We start from the raw sequence: 19,120 nt of genomic DNA, 5'->3' as shown, positions 1-19,120 counted from the left end.
TAACACAAATTTAGGGATTGAATTTGTATACCTAAGGAAAATAGGAATATTTAATCTTTATGCAAATCCCTAAAGCTCAGTGCCGATTCATTTACAAGGAACCAATATGGTTCTGGCCTTTCACGGAGGTCCACAAGCCCCTATGTTTCTATAAACGGACATGTAGGGTGGTTCCGGAAGGGGGCAGTCATTGTTAAGGGTATCTGGCAGTAGGTAGCAGGGCTCTAATTCCTAGAAAGACCTCAGTGAAAAAAGTTGAAAGACAAGACCCTACACCTAGGGAAACTAGAATACCTGCCGGACACCAATGAATGAACAGATTCATGTGCTCAGGAGACAGAAATTAAGAACAAAGTTTGAAGAACAAATATTCCTGGGCTCCAATACAGACATGAAGCTCCCTATATGATTTTGGGAAAGTCTCTTTACCTCTACTGGCTTTATTAGCTAATTAGCAAAATATTGAAAATTACAATAAGTTCTTTATCTGATTCTTTTGAGAATTAAGGAAAATAAGTGAATATGGTGCTTGGCACATAAACTACAAAAAATGCATTCATTTTTATTAAAGTTGACCTAGTGTTGAGCTGGTAGAGCTAAGGAAAAGACTGAAGACAAAGCTCAGGGCAGAGGTAAATATGGCAGGAAGGTAGGTGGGTATTTATGAGGAAGATGTGATTGAGATGAATAGATTAACTTTGGCATTTATAGAAAAAAGATTTAGATTCAAAATCTGTGGTTTCAATGGCAATGAAACCACTGAAACTTTTATGAAATTTAAAATTATTTTGCTTCATGGGTACATGAAGTACTCATGCAGCCAAGTAAAGCTACTTTAATTTGGTAAACTCAGGCATGGACTCTATTTTATTACTATGTTCAAATCTATTCAGTTCAAGAGGTTGAATGCCCCTTGAAAGGGGAAGATGTTATTTAGATCTACTAGCTTCAGATGCCTCTGGAAGGAGCTGGGTGTCAGCAACCAAAAATAAACATAGTTGCACTGACTTCAATTTTGTAGAATAGAAGGAAGTTTGGTTTTGATATGTTGAATTGCAACTTCTAGTTTATGACACCACTCCTCAGTTGTAAGTCCACAGAAATTTTCTAATAAAGGAGACCGTGTTGCTTTTATCTTTTAGCTAATACATAGTTTACTAACATATTTCAAAGGTTTAAAAAATAGTATTTTTATACTTTTTATGCTGTTGGATGTCAATAGGTGTGAATTCCATTCAAATGTGAAACAACACAGATTGTTGCTGATAGTGATCATTTTCTTTTCAGTGTCACAATTCAAGTTCTGTGTCTCCATAACTATGATACCTCTGCTAGCTCAAGCAATCAAGGGTGAAATCAAATCATGTCATCTGGCTCAGGGTTAAATTTAGATGACATTTGTTTGTAATATTTTGACTGGAAGTTATACAACATAACATCCTAATAGTGGTGAATATAGTTAAAAGCTCATTACCATTTATCAGAACGTATAACATTCAAAGAGGACTCACTAACTATTATTTTTTATTAAATTAGCACATTTGACTCAAAGGTTCAAGTATACAAATGAACAGGAATAAGAATATTTTTGCACAGTCAGTCTGCATCCCTTCATGCATAATTGGTCAGTAATGTTTCTTTCCTTTTCATTAAAAATCATTCATTCTTTTACAATAATATGTTTTATTTGGGAAGCTTTTTCATGTAAAAGTTTAAAGTTAGCAAAATCCTATTTATTCAGACTGGCAGAAAGCTCAAAGAAGTTTTACTTTAATTCTCTGTCTTATTGACAAAGGGAACATTGACTTCAAAAAAGTGTCACAACAAATCCAAACTAAGTCTCTTATAGCCTCTCCATCTATAATATTATTCATGATAAGTAATGTGATTATTGATGAGCCTGGCACAATGTAAGCTCTGAAAGTCTTTCTGAATCATCAAGAAGTGATTAAGTTATTGAGATACAGTGGATAGAATATGGAACCAGAAGAGTTGTTTTAGAGTACTGACTGGGCCATTCACTGACAATGCTGTAACAGGCCAGCCTTTTCATCTTTCTGTGCCTAAGTTTTCTCATCTATAAAACTGAATTAATAATAGCATTATCTCAAAGAGCCAGTAAGAATCAAACGATACAATGGATATGACTAAGCTGTATAAATTATATGAGGAGCTATTTAAACTTATTTTGTTCGTCGTTTTAGGGGTAAAGATTTCTCATATTCCAATATTTTGAAATTAGTACCCTCCTCCATCACTAATGTGTTCTACATTTCCAATTTTCTTCATCTCAAAAATGTTACATAAATAGAACCATAGAATATGCAATATTTTAGTTTTGGCATTTTTCACTCAGGATAATTCCCCAGAAATTCACCAAAGTTGTTTGTATCAGGAATTCCTTTTTATTTCTGAGTAGTATTACCCATGAGATACTTAGAGTACAGTTTGCTTAACCATTCAGGTGCTGAAGGACATTTGAGTTGATTCCAGCTTTTGGCTATTATGAATAAAGCTATTATGAGCATTCAGGTACAAGTATTTATTATTTGTGAGAACATAAGTTTTCATTTCTGTGGGGTAGATGCCCAGAAGTGCAATTGCTGGATCATATTATAATTGTCAAGCTATTTGCCAGAGAGGCTGTGGCATTTTACATTCTGATAAGCAATGTATGTGTGATCCAGTTCCTCTGCATCATCACCAGCATTTGATGTTACCACCATTCTTATAGGTATGTAGTGATATCTTATTGTGGTTTTAATTTGCAATTCCTTGATGGCTGGTGATATTGAACATCTTATTTACCATCTATACATCATTTGGGAGAATTGTTTTCTTTTCATGACTTTTGCCTATTTCTTAGTCAATTATTTTTTTACTGTTGAGTTTTGAGAATCTTTTCCATGTTCTATATACTAGTCCCTTGTAGAATATGTGGTTTACAAGTAGTTTCTTTCATTCTGTAGTTTGTCTTTTCATTCTCTTAACAAGGTCTTTTATCAAGCAATAGCTTTACATTTTTATAAAGTCTAATTTATTATGTTTCCCTTTGTCTTTGAGTTCTTTGTCTTGCTCTAGATTCTGAGGATTTTCTCCCTTTTTCCCAAGATACTTTTATATTTTATACTTAAATTCATGACCTATTTTGAGTGATTTTTGTATAAAGTGTGAAGTTTTGGTCAAAGTTCTTTTTTAAATCCTTCCTCCATTGAACTGTTTGTGCAATTTTGCCAAAATTCAATTGCGCATGTTTGAATGGATTTATTTGTGGGTTCTCCTTTCTGTTCCATTGATCTATGTGTCTTTTCCTTCAACAATATCACTCTGTCTTGTTTACTACAGCTATATAGTATGACTTTATATCCAGGATAGTGACTTGGCCCATTTTATTACTTTTCAAGATTGTCTTAGCTATTGTTGAGTCTCTATTTTGCCATACAAATTTTCTCCTTTTTTTTTTTTTTTTTTTTTTTTTTTTTGTTGCTATTGAGCCTTGTTACGTTGCCCAGGCTGCTCTCAAACTTTGGGGCTCAAATGATTTCAGCATACAGATCTAATACATGTTTTCCTAGGTGTATACCTAAGTATCTCATTTTCTTTGGAGAGACTGTAAGTAATTTTATGCTTTTCATGACAGTTTCTGCATGTTCATTTTTACTATATGGAAAAGCGTTTAATGTTTGTCTGTTAATTTTGCATCATGCAACATTACTGAACTCACTTTTTAGACCTATGTCTTTATTTGTAGATTTCTTAGAGTATTCTATATGGCCAATGATGTCATCTTCAAATAGGGATATTTTCCTTCTTTCTTTCCAATTGGTATGCCTTTTATTTATTTTTCTTACTTTATTGCGCTATCTAAAACTTAGAGCACTATGGTGAATGGAATCATCCATTTCTACTCAATTGCCAGATTTTGAAGTGAAAAGCTGTTTGTTGCAGTCCCATATTATTCTTATAATAATAACTTTAGGATCTTTCTGTGATACTCCTTGCTTGATTCCTGATGGTGATAACAAATATTTTTGTCTTATTCCTGTTCTCAAGAGAAAAGCAATCAGTGCTTTACTATTAAAATCTCTGATGCTAGCTGTAGGGTTTTTGTGATAGTAGTTACTGTCTATACCTAGTTTGCTGAGAGTTTTTGTCATGAAGGTTGACTTTTGTCAATGCTTTTCTATATCAACTGATAGTATCATAAAATTTTTCTTATTTAGCCTATTGCTATAATGGATTACATGGATTGATTTTTCAATGTGGAGTTACCCTTGTACATGTGGAAAAAGTCCACTTGGTTATATTATATAATTCTTTTACTACATTGCTGGATTTAGTTTGCTAAAATTTTGTTGAGGATTTTGTGATTAAGTTCATGAAATATATTTATCTGTAGTTTTTTCTCTCATGATTGTTCTGTATTTGTTGGTGTCAAGGTAATACTAGTCTCATAAAATAAATTGGAAAGCATGCCTTCTCTTTTTGTTCTTTGGAAGAGATTGTGTAAAACTGATGCTAATTCTTCATTAAATGTTTGGTGGTATTCTCCATTGAAACCAGCTGGGCCTGTGAATTTCTTTTTTGAGAGCTTTTAAATTATTATGTTAACTTACTTCATGGTTATGGGAATATATAGATTATTTCATTTTGGTTGAGATTTCGTAATGTTTTCATCACTTCCCATTTGCCCCACTGGTAAAGGAAGATTTACCACCCCAGTGTTATGGGGATGGCCAACCACACAACACCCAACACTGGAAAGATGACACTGACAACAGTTCATTAGTCACATATACTCACAGCCTGTGGGATGGGGATACCACATGCCACACAGAGACACTCAGGATGGAACTCAGGAACAGAGTGAACAACCAGGGCCTGTGGAAGTCGGGCTTTATAATTTCAAGAGGATGAGGCACTTCTTGGTTCCCACAGGAAGATGTGATTGATTCATTTGAATAATCTATGGCCTGGCAGGAAACGGAAACCTGCAACTCAGGGATAAATAGGTACGATGCCTGGTCCTCTTAATAAGAAGGGTTGTTTGGTTAAAGGACCTTATCCACAGGATCAGAATGTAGAGGGGAACTTGCGAGTAGGTCATTCAGGGCCCTCCCAATTTCAGCAGATGTTAAGGCCAACATATTAGGCCTTAATTTTAGGACTACCACAAGCAGTTCATAGTTTTTGAGGAATGGCCTATTTCTACTAAATTGTCAGATTTGCAAGTGTAAAACTGTTTGTAATATTCCTTTACAATTCTTATAATAATTTTAGGATCTGCAGTGATACCGCCTGTTTTATTCCTGATATTGGTGATTTGTGTCTTCTCCCTTAATTTTTGTAAACCTTGCATGAGGTTTACAAACTTGTTGATTTTTTTGAAGAACTTTTAAAACAGATTTTTTTCTTTTACTTTCAATTTTCAACATTATTAATTGTTATTCTTACCTTTATTATTCCCTAGCTTATACTTGTTTGGGGCTTAGTTTGCTCTTTGTTTTTCTATTTTCTTGAGGTACAAACTTAGATTATTGATTTGAGGTTTTTCTAATATCGAATGTACAAATTTCATACCATAACTTTTCCCCTCAGGACTGTATTAGCTGCATCCTCGATATTTTAATATGTTATATTTTTATTTTTGATCAGGTCTACATTGTAAAATTTTCTTTGAGACTTACTCTTTGCCAATAGATTATTTAGAAGCATGTTGTTTAATTTTAGTGTTGATATGGCTGGGATCTGTGTCCCCTCCCAAATCTCATGCCAAATTGTAATCCTCTATGTTGGAGGTGGGGCCTGGTGGGAGGTGATTGGATCATGGGGGCAGATTTCCCTCTTGGTGCTGTTCTCATGATAGTGAGTGAATTCCTATGAGATCTGGTCATTTACAAGTATGTGGCACCTCCCCCAACTTCTTGCTGCCACTCCAGCACCATGTAAGATGTGCCCATGTAAGATGTGTCTGCTTCCCCTTTTGCCCAGATTGTAAGTTTCCTGAGGCCTCCCCAGAAGCAGAAGCTGAAGCTGCTTCTGTATATGCTTCCTGTATAACCTTCAGATCTGTGAGCCAATTAAACCTCTTTTCTTTATAAATTACCTAGTCTCAGGTATTCCTTTGCAGCAACATGAGGAAGGACTAATACAAGTTGTGTTCAGAGATTTTCCTATTGTATCTTATTGATTTCTAGTTTGATTCCATTAGGGCCAGAGAAGACTGATTTCAATCTTGAATTTGTGAAGCTTTGCTTTACGGCCTAAGATAGGGTCTGTCTTGGTGAATGCTGTATGGATACTTGAAAAATTCTATATTCTGTGTTTGTTGGATTGAACATTCTTCTATAAATATGAATTCAATTCTGTTGGTGGATTATGTTGTCCAGAACGCCTATAATTGTGCCTATATTCCACCTTGTAGTTTTATCAGTTGCTAAGACGGATAATTGGCGCCTAATTTTAATTGTGATTTTGTCTATTTCTCTTTTCTGCTTTGTCAGTTTTGTTTCATGCATTTTGAAGCTCTGTTGTTGGATGTGTACACATTTAGGATTCTCATATCTTCATGGTGAATTTATATTTTTATCATTATGTGATATTTTTCTTTATCTCTGGTAATTGTCTTTGCTCTAATTTCTACTTAATATGTTATTGATATAGACACGTCTCCTTTTGTTCAATTAATATTTGCATGGTATATTCTTTCCAGCCCTTTACTTTTAATCTACCTATGTCATTGAATTTAAAGTGAGTTTCTTGTAAAATGCATATCCTTGGGCCATATTTCATTATATATTCTGCCAATTTCTGTCTTTTAATTGGTATATTTAGATCATTTACATTTAAGTTAATTATTAAGATGTTAGAGTTTAAGTCTGCCATTTTATTATTTGTTTTCTATTTGTTCATTCTGATTCTCACTTCTTTACTTTTTCTTGCCATTTTGTGAGTTACTTACACATTTTTTAGAATTCTACCTTTATTTATTTATACTGTTTTTCACAGCGTCCCTTTGTATTGTTTTTCTAGTGGTTGCTTTAGGCATTACAATATACAGTAGTGACTTATCACAGTCAACTTGGATGAACATTTTCCACTTTAAGTGCATGGAAACCTTACTTCTATTTCCCTCCCTCACTTTTAAGTATCATTGTCTTGAGTATCAGATGCTGTTATAATTTTTGTTTCAACCATTAAACTTTTTTTCTATAACTTTTGAGAGGGATAGTATGTAGTGTGTACCCATATTTCTGTTCTTTTCATTGTTCTTTCTTCTTTCCAGATTCTCCAGATTTCCTTTTTTATCATTTTTTATCATTTTATCATTCACCTTTTTTATCATTTCCTTCTTTATCATTTCTTTCTGTTGGAAGAACTTCATTTAGGGCCACTTTTAAAGGGTAGGTCTACAAGCAAGAGCTCTTTTAGTTTTCCTTTTTCTGAGAATGTCTTTATTTCCCCTACATTCCTGAAAGACAGTTTCACTGGATATAGGTTTTGTGGTTTAGGTTTTTTTTTCCAGAACTTGAAAAATGTGCCACTTCCTTCTGTTTAATTTTTTTTCCAATATATCTTTGATTGAAATCTTTGGGTTTATCCTGATTAAGATTCATTCAGCTTCTGGAATCTGTAGTTTTATTTCACCAAATTTGGGGAAATTTCAATCATTTTATCATCAAATACTCTTTTAGCTCCACTCTGTTTTTCCTCTCGTTCTGAGACTTTGATGATACAGACGTGGGAAATTTCGTTATTGTCCTACAGGTTATAAGGTTCTGGTTGGTTGGTTTTTCAGTCTATTTTCTCACTGTTGTTCTTATGCAGTACATTCTAGTGATCTGTCTGATCTGCCCTCAACTTTATTGGTTTTATCCTTTGTCATATCTACTCTACTATGGAACCCATCCAAAAAGATTTTATTATTAATTTCTGTTATGTTTTTCTATAAGTTCCATTTGTTACTGTTTTTACTTCTTTTATTTCACTGAGACTTTATGATGGCTACTTTGGTCAGGCCAGGCACGGGGGTCATGCTATAATCCCAGCACTTTGAGAGGCCAAGGTGGGCTGATTAGTTGAGGTCAGGAGTTCGAGATCAGCCCTTCCAATATGGTGAAACCCCATCTCTACTAAAAATATAAAAATTAGCCCAGCGTGGTGGCACATGCTTGTAATCTCAGCTACTTGGGAGGTTGAGGTGGGAGGATTGCTTGAACCCAGGAGTGAGAGGTTGCAGTGAGCCGAGACTGCACCACTGCACTCCAGCCTGGGCGACAGAGTGAGACTCCATCTCAAAATAAATAAATAAATAAAATCCTTGGTCAGATATTCCAACATCTGACTCGTCTCATGTTGATATCGTTGACAGTTTTACTTTTTCAAGTTGTGATTTCTTTATTGTATCTTTGACATTTTGGTTTTGTTAGAAGATTCTGGATCCTATTTAAATATTTTATTCTAGCAGGCAGTCATCTTGTTTGGGTTGAGCATGCTGGTCCTAGTCTAATTTTGTAGGCTGTGGTTCCACTGACAGTTTAATTTTCAGAGTCTTTGTGGTGTTCTTTTGGTCTTTTGGTACCACTAGGGCCCCCACTTGCTCCTGCTGGTGTTGCCTGGTAGGACAAAATGAGTTACCTCAGGCCAGATGCCTGGTGTCTTTTTATGGGAGAAGGAAGTGTTAGGCCCTTGATGATGAAGTTGTTTGCTGGGCCAGTTGTTTGTTGTAACAGATATCCTCTCTCAGGGCCTCCTACTGACTAGATTGGGAATGGGAGTTTTGAGTCCCTTGGAACAAAGAGGCTCCTGGGGCCAGGACACTTCTTGTGGTGGGGTTCTTCTTGCAGGTGACACACTACTGACCCAGAATCTCTCAGTGAGAGAGAATCAGGCCTGTCAGGGAACAAGAGTCCTCATGCCGGCCACTCACATTTGCCAGGCTCCCAATGAATTTCATTTGCTAGTGACACTGGACTTGCCTGGTTTTCCTGGTTTTGTTGGAGAGACTTCCATTTGATTTAGGGGAGGAATGAAACTACCTGAGCTGTCTCTTCTATTGCTAGGTTGTGTGCCAGAAAATACAGGTTACTTTCGTCTGTTAGGGTGGGGTCAGGAGACGTAAAATGCCTTGCAGCTCCATTGTTCTTCTATTCCTGGGGTCACAATCCAGTTTTCCTTCCTCTTACTGCCTTTCAGAATTCTGCCTTTGGTTGCCTAGTGCATTATTTCTAGCATTTGTAGTCATACTTAGCTGGGAGGAGTAAAGAGAAATGAAGTCTATGACATCTTGCCTAGGCTAGAAATCCTAAACTAACTAAAAACATGATTTTTATAACTTAGAGGGTGGTATACTTCAAAAATCAGATGACTTTACATGTGTGCATCTGTTTCTGGCTTCTGTTCTGTTTCATGACTCTATGTTTTGATTAATCAAATGCGTCTCTGATCTTCCTCAGTGTAAGTTATAACTCTGCTCACTGCTCCATAAAAAAACAAGTTATAGTTTAGGTATAGTTTTGTTGCTGCTGCTGCTAGTGCTTGTCTATATTCAGCTGATATTTCATGATATTGTTATGGTTCACTTTTCCATATGTAAAAATAGGGAGATTCATCAAAAATCTGTTTCTGAAACCTGTTACTAAATAAACCACCAATGACATGGAAAATATAAACTAGCAAATGAAGGAAATAGTTTGGCAAAGATTCTCATGAGATTTTGAACAGAGGTTTCTTTGAGTTCATCAAATCAATAAACACTTACTCAGAATATCTCACCCTGTGACTTAAGGCTTGACCCTTCAATCTTCTCCCTGTCAATTTCCTGCTTTATAATTCAACTATTTTTTCATGATTCTCTAATTGTTCTTCCAGTTTTCTTTAACTCTGTGTTTTGTAAGTCCTATTCTGGGCATTATGTCTGATGCAAAAGTTGAGATTGTGCCATAACTGCCTGAAATATAATTACAGACATAAGATCAATACATGTATAAATATAATTATTCAAAGCATATTATTGGAATAGAATCATAGAAAATGTTGTGAACAGAAGCTCGCTAGACTATAAGCTGTATAAGGGAAAAGATTGGATGGATTTTTTTTAATTTTTTATATTTTTGAGACAGGGTCTCATTCTGTGGCCCAGGCTGGAGTGCAGTGGCATGATCACAGCTTACTGCAGTCTCAACCTCCTGGGCTTAGGTGATCCTCCCTCTTCAGCCTCTTGAGTAGCTGGGAATACAGGTGTGTGCCACCATGCCTGGCTAATTTTTAAAATTATTATTATTATTATTTTTTGTAGAGACAGGGTTTTGCTGTATTGCCCAGGCTGGTCTTGAACTGCTGGGCTCAAGCTGTCTGCCCACCTTGGCCTCCCAAAGTGCTAGGATTACAGATATGAGCTATCATGCCTTACGTCTGATTTTTATTCCATTTTATCCTCAGTGTCCAGAGCAAAGGCTCAGTGAATATTCATTGAATTAAAAATGAGTCACACAGGAAAATGTTAAAAGTTAAATTTGGTATAGTGTGAGAAAGTGTAGCTAACCAACAAGAAAAAGAAGTATAGCTAACCAATCGGAATGGGCACTGGCTGGGGCGTTGCATTAGTGTGCACCATTGATTATGAGGCATGAGTGCAGGGGCAGGAGAGGGAGAGAGAGTTGTGTAGTTAGAGGAGGTGCCACTTGATCCAGTCTTGAAAGATTTGTGGATTTCAGGTTGGGGTGAGGGAGGAGGAAAGTATTCAACTGGGGCAAATGATTTGAGTAAAAGTACAGAGGTGAGAATTCTGGAGAATAGTAAGCAGAACAATCTGGTTTAATTGGAGACGAGGAGTTTTTGCAAGTCATTTAGAGTCCAGATATTGCAGGGTCTAGTATTTGTACTCTCCTTTTGTGCTCCTCATTTTGTACTCTCATGTATTGTTGCCGTGTGTGTGTGTGTGTGTGTGTGTGGCTTCAAAACAATAAGGAAGCTGTCCTTAAAGGGTTAACAAGAATTCTGGACAGAAATATAGTTATAATTGAGCATTAATCAGGGTGCACCTTGACTTCACAGGGTGCACCTTGACCACAGAAGTAATGTAGCACTAGATATTTACCATTTGCATCCTCATTGTTCCTATAATAGATAGGATTTCTGATATTAGAATCATGAGGCTTTTGTTTAAGAGTTGCTTAAGGTGTTTTTAAGATTCTGAATTCCAGTGAATATAATTTCTTCATCTCCCTGTCCCATAGCTTCACCTGCACTCTTTGATCAATCAAAGATCTTCACACTTCAGCCTACTCCAAAACCCTTAACAACCCTAGCCTCAAACTCCTGGGGGAGACAAAGTTGAGGTTCTCTCCTATCTCCTCATTTGGCAGCCCTATGATTGAACCTCTTTCTCTGATGCAACCTCGTGTCTCAGCATATTGACTTGCCATCTGCAGTAGTCAAGAAAGCTATTACAGTTATAATAATAACAATAAAACGTTTCTGAATATTATTTTTCTGTCACCTCCCTTTTCATTGTTATTTGTTTAATTAATTTAACTAAATATTAGAAGTTTAGTTTTAGAAACCAAGTGAATCATCAACATTTAACAAGTAGCATTAAAATGTAAAACTCTTGAAGTGTACAAATTCTTTCATTTATTATAGCAGTACTTAGATGTTCTCATAAAATCAGATTGAAACATTAATATTCAACTAATGAAAGAAAAAAATAGTATATTTTGGCCATGTAATCCTTGGAGCTTGCCTCTTTGGCTCTCTCTTTTCTGCAGGGGAAAATAAAAACAACCAGTAAATTTTTTATGTGGCGTGTATAATCACAAGAATGGCAGGGTCACATTACATGCTAATAAATAAATCATTCTAAGGCTCCCTTATATGTATTACTCCCTCCTCAACCTTGTTCTGATCTAGGAGGCATTGAAGAAAAAGTAAGGCAGAAGCATCATTTTGTTGTAGAGAAAACAAGGCTGATAAATACTGAATCCACTGCTTGACCTCTCTTCAGTCCTTTTTTTCCAGCACTATTGACTAGGACACAGACTCTCTTCTGTCAGAACCTGAAAAAGTAAGATAGATTTAATCATTGGTTAAAAAAAATATCTGAAAGAATTATTATCTTATTGTTATAGAAATAGACAAAAACACACGTTTTATTATTTGAGTTGAACGTGGAATCTCATCAGATACATTGCATATACTGGAAAAGAATGCCTCTAAGAAGTGAGTTATCAGAATGCCATTCTGCCTTAAGTAATACACAAAAAGAGATTTCAGTATTGCACTGTTGTGTATTCTCCTATCAAATAGCACAAATGCCTCTTTCTAGTAAAATAAAGAGATAATGGGATGAAAATTTAAATAAAATTAAGGTTACTACAATAAAAGTCTTAATATCATATTTGCATTTTCCATGATATGAAAATTTGAATTTCATATGAGAAATAACATTTCATATAATGAAAATGCAAATATGGTATTAAGACTTTTATTGTAGTAACTTTAATTACTTTCTTTCTCTTACATTAAAAAAATTGAACCCACCAATGTAAAACAAAGCATTCACCTTAAGAATTTGTTTTGTGTCTTTAAAGTATTAATTCTTATTCATCATCTCTTAACTAATAAAACTTCTGAAGAGACCTTGCAGTTATTGAAGGAGCGTAGAGAAACATTCAGATTACTCCCTTTCATTAGTTTTAAAAAGATGCTAATCTCAATGATCTCCACAGGCCAATTTGTTAAAAGAAAAAATGATTTAATATTTGTGCATAGAACCTCAGAGCCTAATCAGTTCAGCAGCAACTTCATTGTGGTGATTGACTAGTCAGAATCATCTTCACATTTAAATCCTTTTCTTGTCTCCTGTATTTCCCAAAGCTTTTTAGCATTCTATGATTTCAATTATTATTCATTCTTCCGTGCATCTTTATATTTGCTACATTACAACTTACACTGTTCTTCATGTCATTTAAAAAAATTTTAATAATACTTTAATTTTTCCAAATGAATTTAAAACATCATCACTTCAAAATACAATCCACATAAAAATGGTGAAAAAAAGATATTTTATATTCTTGCTTTAAACTGTCTTCAAAATTTAGTGTATACTTTCACACTTACAGCGCATGTCAATTTGAAAGTTAAATTTCATCAGATATACTTAAGCTGTATTTAGATTTTATAAGATATACAGTTGAAAAAGAAGATTTACATATTCAAGTTGTTCCAAACATACCTTAACATTTTTCCAATAATTAAATCAAATGTCAGTTTTTAAAGGTAAATTTACACTAATTAAAATTGTATTTTAAAATTACCCTTTTTTTTTTTTTTTTTTTTTTTTTTTTTTTTGCTGAATGGTATTCCACTGTATGGATGGACTACAGTTGGTTTACGCATTTATCCGGTGAAGTGCATTTGAGCTGTTTCTAGTTCTTGGTAATTGTAATAGAGTTGCTATAAATATTTCCCTGTAAGTTTTTATGTGGACATAATGTTCCACTCCTCTAGTAAATGTCAAAGAGCGGGAATTCTGGGTCATAAGGTAAGTCTATAAAACTGTCAAACAGTTTTCTGGAGTATTTGTACTATTTTGCATTCCGACCTGCAATATATGAGCATTCCAGTTGCTCTGTATTCTAACCAGCACTTGGTATGGTGAGTAACTTTTGTTTTAGCCATTCTATTGTGTGTGATATGGTTTATTTCTCTCATAGCTAGTGATGTTGAACATTGTTTCAAGTGTGTGACTGTCTTTGCTATATTTTTCTTGGTGACATACCTGTTCAAGTATCTGTACATGTTGTAGAATTGATAGCCTGTATCTCTGCGGGAAGTAACTTGATCAACTAGAGTATAATGCTTTCCTAGAGGTTCCTTTGCCTTTGGTCTGACACCCTGTTTCCAGTTACTTAGGTCAGAACTTTTCCCCTGTCTCCATCAGGGAAGTTGTTTCATATACATGTAATTCAGTTAGATTATTTTGTCATGTTCTGCAAAATAATGACAAAACATTTATCCCGTGATTCCTAAACCTTCTAAAATATATTATTAAAAACTTACATGTGGCCGGGCACGGTGGCTCACGCCTATAATTCCAGCATATTAGGAGGCTGAGACGGGCAGATCATGAGGTCAGGAGCTCGAGACCAGCCTGACCAACATGGTGAAACCTTGTGTGTACTAAAAATACAAAAATTAGCTGGGCGTGGTGGTGGGCACCTGTAATCTCAGCTACTCGGGATGCTGAGGCAGGAGAATCACTTGAACCAGGGAGGCAGAGGTTGCAGTGAGCCGAGATCACACCACTGCGCTCCAGCCTGGGTGACAGAGTATAACTCTATCTTGGGGGGGAAAAAAAAGAAAATTTGAATGCATTAAGGTGCATTCTTTGAGCTAAGTTCTATGGGTTTTGGCAAATGCAGAGCATCATGTATTCACCACAATAAATAGTTTTACTGCCTTAAACACATCCCGTTTTTCACCTATTCTACCCTGCCAACCCTTAATCCAACCCAACTACTGATCTATTGACTGTCTCTATATTTTTGTCTTTTCCAGCATATCATATAGTTGAAGTCGATATGATATAGTTGAACGATATCATATAGCTGAGGTTGAAAAGTATGTAACCTTTTCGGACCGACTTCTTTTATTTAGTAAAATATATTTACAACTCATCCAAGTCTTTTTGTGGCTTGATAGTGCACTTTTTTTTGGAAGGTAACTTTAGAACTTTATTTGATGTATTTGAGGATCAACAGTTAGTTCTCATCCACACTAACTGTAGAGTTTTGAAAGTGGTTACAGGCGATGGAAGTGACCACTGCCATCATTCCGGCTGCAGGAGGGAGGCGGGGCTGGGGCTGCACACTCCATGGAGCCAGTGGGAGACCCTCCCCTTCTGAGTTGGGATGAGAGCTCCCCAGATGCCGCTGCAGCCACCTGAAACACAGCTGCAGATCCAGGCGTCCTGCTCTATGGAGCAGGCAGGAGCCCCATGCTCCGGGGAGGGGGCGGGGGGGCTACAGCCACCCAAACTGCAGCCATGGATCCCAGCCTCGCTGTGTTCTTGCGGGAGGGCCAGGAGCAGGCAGGATCTGCCCTCCTGGTGCTGCTGCGGCCACCCTCCCAGGCGCAGAAGCTGGGCGTCTCTGCAGCCTGGGCTTTCAGTGGCCCCAGGGATGATGCCCCGCCATCCCTGCAGGTTCAGGGGTGTCTGCTCCCACTGTCTGGCCTCTCTCCACTCCTGGTGGAGAGCCTGCTCCAATCTCCTAGCAGGGCTTGGGCTGAGCCCCAGGGCCTTGACTGGCAGCGGAGGCAGACAGAGTCCTGGGATGAAGGGGGCAGGTCCCCAGTAAAGCCCCACCTTCAGGCCAGGGAGGGCCTGAAGGCTGGCGTCTGGGCTGCCAGTCCCGTGGACCTGAGTGGGGACTCATGGTGCCTCTTCTGGGCTCCCTATGACTGCCCAGGGACCAATTGGCAGGCACTTCCTCCCTTCTGAGGTCCAGGGCAGAGGACAATGGCCAGAGGAGAAGAGGGCAGAGAGAGGACAGTAGGACCAGCTGCGAAGAGGTGTACCTTCTCTCTGAGAGCTACAGAGATGACCTGATGGTAGAGAGGAGCTACCTTCCCTGCTGTGAGCTTTAGAGACCAGCAGAGACCAGCCACTCTCTACTGAGAGTTTCAGAGACCTGCAGAGATGTCCGAATGACTTACCTGTGGACAGGAGCCACCCTCTTCAGGGCCTCCTCTCTGCTGAGAACTGAACATTGGACCGATGACCTGCCTGCAGAGAGGAGCTACCCACTGCAGGTCTCCTCCGAGTCGTTTTAACGCTTAATAAAGCTTATCTTCATCCTGTTTACCCTTCATTTGTCTGCGTACCTCATTCTTCCTGAACCCAGGACAAGAACTCAGGCAAAGATGCCACCAGCCACAGAGGTTTCTGGGAAGAAAATCAACACCCTAAAGATCTCAATACACAGGTACATAGGTAACGAAAGTATAGAATTTATTTGATGAAGCTTCATCCACATTACGTTTCCTGGACAACCACACATGGATACCATATGGGACGTTCTTTATTCCTTTGGCCCAGACAGCTTTGTTGAGCCTGGTATCAATGTACACATCTGGAGTTCCTGTCTTCTTCATGACGAATTTCCAGATCTCTTTGGGTGCTGGAGGGGCATACTTCTTCAAGCCCACTCCGTGAATGTGCTTGTGAATGTTGATGGTGTATTTTTGTCACCACCTCGTTGAGGGGAGAATGGCCCTTTTTCTTCTGGCCACCCTTCTTTGTGGGAGTCATTCTGCCGGGCCCAAGTTGGAAAGGCCATAGTGCATTTCTTTTTATCATCAGATAGTATTCCTTTTTTTGGTTATACTACAATTTGTTTATCCTTTCATTTACAGAAGGATATCTTGGTTGCTTCCAGATTTTGGCAGTTTTAAGTTGCCATAAACATTTGTGTGCAGGTTTTTGTGTGGATATAAGTTTTCAAATCACTTGGGTAAATACCTAGGAGTGCAATTGCTGGATCATATGATAAGACTATGCTTAACTTTATAAAAAATACTGCCAAATGGTCTTCAAAGTGGCTATACTATTTTGTATTTCCAGCAGTAATGAATACAAGATCTGTTGTTCCGATCTTCTCTAGCAATTGGTAGAGCCAATTTTAACGAACTTTAGGGTAGGCACTAATCCAATGTGACTGGTGTTCTTATAAGAAAAGGAAGAGACATCAGAGATGAATACACACTGAGAAAGGACCATATGAGAATACAGCAAGAAGGCAGCCATGTACAAACCAAAGAGAGGCCTCAGGAGATACCAAATCTGCCAACACCTCAGTCTTGGACTTTCAGCTTCCAGAACTATGCGAAAATAAGTATCTATTATTTAAGCCACCAAGTTTGTGGTATTTTGTTATGCCAGCCTGAGCAAACTAATACACAGGTTTCAAAGTTTTTCTATGTTTTCTTCAAGAAGCTTTATAGCTTTTGCATGTAGATGTAGAATTTTAGCAGTACCAGTTATTAAAAAGGCTATCTTTTTCCACTGAAGTACTTATGCAATTTTATTAAAGATCAGTTGACTATATTTTTATGGTGTTATTATTCTTCTGTTATTTAGATAAGTGAATGTGAATTAATATTTAAAATAGTATTACTTCCAAATATGGCAACAATTCATTTAGCTTAATATTAGCTACAAGGCTATAAAGTGATCTGTATGACTCATTAAATCATTTGATTTTTTTTTTTTCAGATGAGGTCAGACAGATATGTTTCTTAGAAGAGAATATTTCAATTTGAGGAAAATGCCAATGATTTATTTTGGCATTTTGAGAGTCAGGCTTCAGGCCAAAATCTTATGTGTGATCATTCAGATCTAACCATGGGCAATGACAAACGTTTTACTTGGCTGCCTCATCAGGGCAAGCTGCCCCTCTCACCCTAGGCTTTCTGCACCGTCAGTGCATTGCAGCCTCTGGAGAGAGTTGCAGTCCGAGACTCAGCTCCTGTGCAACTCCCCTCTCTCCTTTTAACACCCCTTCCCCTGCCTCCGACTGACCATAACCTTACCTTATCTGCATTCCTAGCCTAGGTGTCTCCATTCTAAGACATTACTTGGGGCAGCAGGGATATTCAACTGAAACTGATTAGGCACCTCTGTTGAGACCTACTTATGGGGAGGCCTTGAAGAAACTTTTCTCTATTCTGACTCAGTACTTTTGTACTCCCAGCCCTCCCTTCTCAGGATTTGTAAAATGGCAGGAGCCTTTTTTCCAGAACTTTCTGGGCAGTGAAAGGATCCTGCTCTCACTCCTCCCACCTGTGCCAATACATCTCTCCCTCTCTTGGTGCTGTTCCTTGAGGGGAAAGATGGAAGACTGGGGAAGCCATCCGTCTACTTTCTCCTTTTAATCTAGTCCTTACACTCTCAGAGTAAGGGATTAAAGCCTTCATTGTTACTTACTTGACCATCCTGACACCTGCAGCTCTCTACAGCGTTTATTACAGTTCTTTCCTGACACTTAAATAGAGTCCTCTGTTCCTCTCAGTAATCTATTTTATATCTATCTGTCTGTACATCCACCTATCACTCTGTCTATATCTAGTTCTACAAGATATTTTCATTAGTTTTATGGATTATGGCTAGAAGATGGGACCACAGTCTGAGAGCTTCCAGGAGCACTGAAATCTAGGATCTTCCACATCTGAAAATAAATGACGACTTTCAACTTTTAAAGTCCAAAATGTCATTCTTGTGATAGTCATGAAAGCTGTACTTACTAAATTGGCTTTAAGAAGAGCAGATGATGGGCATCCACTAAATTTCATCTAGAATTATGGCCTATGTCACAATGTTTCTTAACTTCTCTGATGGCTAGGTTTTTATTTTCTTCACTTTTCAGGTGAGTAAATTTGTATCAGGATTACTAATTAAAATCAGATTCCTGGCTTTGGAGTAGGTAGCCAGTCAGACATTAGCAGGGCAGGAGAGGGCCCCTCACCCAGGAATATTAAGTGACCAGCAGGTGATGGTCAGGCAGTTGTTAAGCTGTGTCTTTGAAATGATCATTGGCCACAGCCAGTGCCATGGAAAGGCAGTCTCCAAGTAGATGGAAAACACTTGGAGCTGATGATCAGCGGCTTCCTGATAAGATCTCAGGATTTGGACAAGTGGGCTCAGGCATGCACACTAAGAGGCAAAACAGTGGATGTATGAATTCTCTGGGAGTGTTTGACCAGTAAAGGTGAATCACCTATAGAGAGCATGTGCACAACCCCAGTAAATGCACTGCACATACAGTCACCCTCCCAAATGCTGACCAACACTGTGTGAGTGACAGTTAAGCAACAACCTGTCCCAAGGGAAGGCTCAAGGGAGGAGAAACACAAACCCCGGAACCATGTCAGTGTAAAAACCCAAGTCCAGGGCTGAACAGGGCACTTGGATCTCTCAAGTCGCCTGCTTGGTCCTCTTCCAAGTCCACTTTAATTCCTTTCACTCCTGCTCTAAAACTTTTAAAATAAACTCTCACGCCTGCTATAAAACTTGCCTCAGTTTCTCCCTCTACCTTACACCCTATTTCTGTCCCTCAGCCGA

The sequence above is a fragment of the Macaca thibetana genome, chromosome 8, assembly GCF_024542745.1.
Source record: "Macaca thibetana thibetana isolate TM-01 chromosome 8, ASM2454274v1, whole genome shotgun sequence".
In the NCBI taxonomy this organism is placed as follows: Eukaryota; Metazoa; Chordata; class Mammalia; order Primates; family Cercopithecidae; genus Macaca; species Macaca thibetana.
This window is presented reverse-complemented; position numbering follows the sequence as displayed.